The following is a 2,947-nucleotide window of genomic DNA, read 5'->3' on the forward strand; positions in this document are numbered from 1 at the left end:
AATGTTGTGGTCTCTACTGAAAACTGCTTGTATCTAGGAGAATGTAAGGAGTTATTCTTAGCTGTGGGTTGAGAGATGCCTTGACTGCAGTTGAAATGACTGATATCTACAGCTTTGAAGAGCATCTGCAAGATGATTCTTTTTCTCATGCTATGCTAGATAAGAGTTCATCATTTTACTGTGCAGTGCATCTTTTCCATGATTCTTTGGGGTTGGGGAGCCAATTCTGACACTCAAGGTTTATACTTAAGATCTATACTTTATATTAAAAATGATTATGGAAGAGTAATAATTCTTTTTAAAGAGTAATAATTCTTGTCTGAAGTTTTTTTCTTTTAGACTTTTTGTTTTAATCTGAGAGGTTCTTTTTCCTCATTGAGTTTATTGGTATATTTTAGGGATACAGTACAGTTACATTCATCATTGGAATCTTGTACCTTTACATGACAGGTCTTGCTTCTCATTTTTTCCCCTTACCCCTGCCTTCCCTTCACCCCTCCTCCCTTCTCTATTTACAAAACTTTATTTCCATTTTTTCCTTTTCTCATATTTTTTTCTTTTCCCTTATTTCCTTTCCCCGACCCTTCCCACTTCCCCTACACCTTTAAATCTGAGAGTTATATTTTAAAAGGATGTAATTCAGTGCCTCCTTTTATAGTTTTGGGGGAGAACTTACCAGGTGGAAAAATATCTGAAATGACTGTACGTAGATTAAGTGTCAAGAAGAACATTATATATTTTTAACACAGTTTACAGAAGTGCTACTTTTCAGGACTCAGAAGAGAAAAGGCCAAAAAAAGTAGGATAATTGATATGAAATGATCTGACCTTCTTTGACCAAAGTTGACAGCATATTGATCCACTGTTAAATCTTTAAAAGTAAATTTTACTAAAGTATCCCAACTTAAAGCTCTAAAATTTAAATTTGTGAATTGTTTGCTGAGACTCCCACATTATTGGATCTTTAGTAACTTTGGAAAATTTTGCTAAAGGATGAAAATGACCTTTTTATTAAATTTTGTTAATTTGTTTAATTTTAATTAAATGGTTTGACTTTAAGCTCAGTATCCAAAGCAATAGGGACTTATAGACATCAGAAGGATCATTTTCAAATAAAAATAAAACATTTAATAGTTTTACTATTTCATTTTTTAAAAATTAAACTTATCTTTGAAGTCGAAAGAAATCTAAGGCAGTAACTGTTGCCTATCAAGTAAGTTAATAAACAAGTGGGAAATAGGGCCATATATTTGTGAGAGAAATTTAGATACAGCCTTGGCCTTTGTTGTTGAGTTGTAGTATGTTAACAGCTCTTATAAATGAGCTTTCTTTTTAAACGGTCACTTTTTCCTCCTTTCACAATAAGGATTTCGTTGTAGAGCCTGTCTTTGCGGTCAACAGGTATCTGAGGTTGACAAATGTACAGGCTACATTTTATGATGCCAAACCACAATGACATATTGTAGAACATGATAAAAAATTTTTACAAAACCCCTTATGGTAAAAATAAATCATATAGAACCACAAATGGCTGATGGTAAAAATGTGTAATAGTTTTCAGAACAAAACACAGATGGATGAACTATACAGGAAAACAAAGGGATTTGGCTAAAAGAAAGTTTATCAGGAAAAGCAATCCTATGTGGACACTTTAGAACAAAAGTACTAGTACTGTATATCAAGAGTTTTAAATGATTTGCCTATCATTTCAGATGTGCATTATTCATTAAAATTTTATTGTAGGCTTTTGGCATACAGATTTTCCTTCAAGTTTGCACCAAAGTTGTATGTGTAATAAGAAATTGCATCTTAAAGTGTAGTTGTAATAATAATGGGAATTTTCAGAGGAGATGGCATATTTTCTTGACATGTTACCATGCATGGTCTGCACTATTCCCAAGGCTCAGTGGATCAGCTCATGTAAGGAACACAGTGTTGAATACTTGAGGCTTTAAACTTCAAGTCATTTCTTTTCTGCTGCAAAGTCAGAACCTTCTGAGCCTGAGGAAAACTGTTTGCATTCCATATTCAAAGCAAGGAGAAAGCAGTCCTTGGAATGATCAGCCCCTGAAAGATGGTCCCAGAAGCCTACAAATTAACTGCTAACGTATTAATTGGGTGTAGTGGTGTGCGTGGCTTTTTCCTAAATCTGAATAAGACATTGTATGGCACCGAGAAAAGACAAGAAAGAGGTAGTAATGAGAGAACAACAGTTCCAAAAAATGTCTAAGACCTTGCTACTAATGTGTAGCTCCCTGACTGGCAGAATGGAGGGAGGCTTTTAGAACTGCAGAATTCCACATCTCACTCCAGTGCTACTGAGTCAAAATCTGTGGTTTGTGTGCACATTAAAGTCAGAGGTGCTGGCTACCATACTTGATTCTTGGGGCGTCTTTTAAGAAGAATCATCCTGAGATGGATTCAGCAGTGCCTCATTCCAGTAGGCTCCAGAGTATTAACTGGAAAACTCAGTATTTCCCAGATACCACTAGAGTAATCTAACCTTCAGGAAGAAAAAGATTGGAATGAAGGAGATACAGAAATACCATAATCCTAGTCTTCTCAAAAGTGTTTTTCAAGGTACTTATACAGTTGGGATTGGAATCACTTGTCCCATTAAAATAAATAGCTTTCTTACTTTAATCAAAGGTAAGAGATTAGCATTTTTAATGATTCTATTAGTTATAAATTTGTCCCTTCATACCACAGTTTAAATTCTGTAAATGAGTTTAGTGACCCTTAGTTGCTCTTCAACAAAGGAGCTCTTGCAAGTGGAGAGCTGAGAGGCAAGTTGATGGTGAATGAAAATCAGTAGCACCCTCCAAAAAGAGAACTGTGAGAGAACTGTGAGAACTTCCTTCTTAAGAAGGCATGAGATACAACCTAGTAGAGCAAGATTCTTCAAACAAGAGACTGTAGGAAATGGGCTTCACTCTGTTGATATGGT

The sequence above is a fragment of the Fukomys damarensis genome, unplaced genomic scaffold, assembly GCF_012274545.1.
Source record: "Fukomys damarensis isolate Sample0158 unplaced genomic scaffold, DMR_v1.0_HiC HiC_scaffold_30, whole genome shotgun sequence".
In the NCBI taxonomy this organism is placed as follows: Eukaryota; Metazoa; Chordata; class Mammalia; order Rodentia; family Bathyergidae; genus Fukomys; species Fukomys damarensis.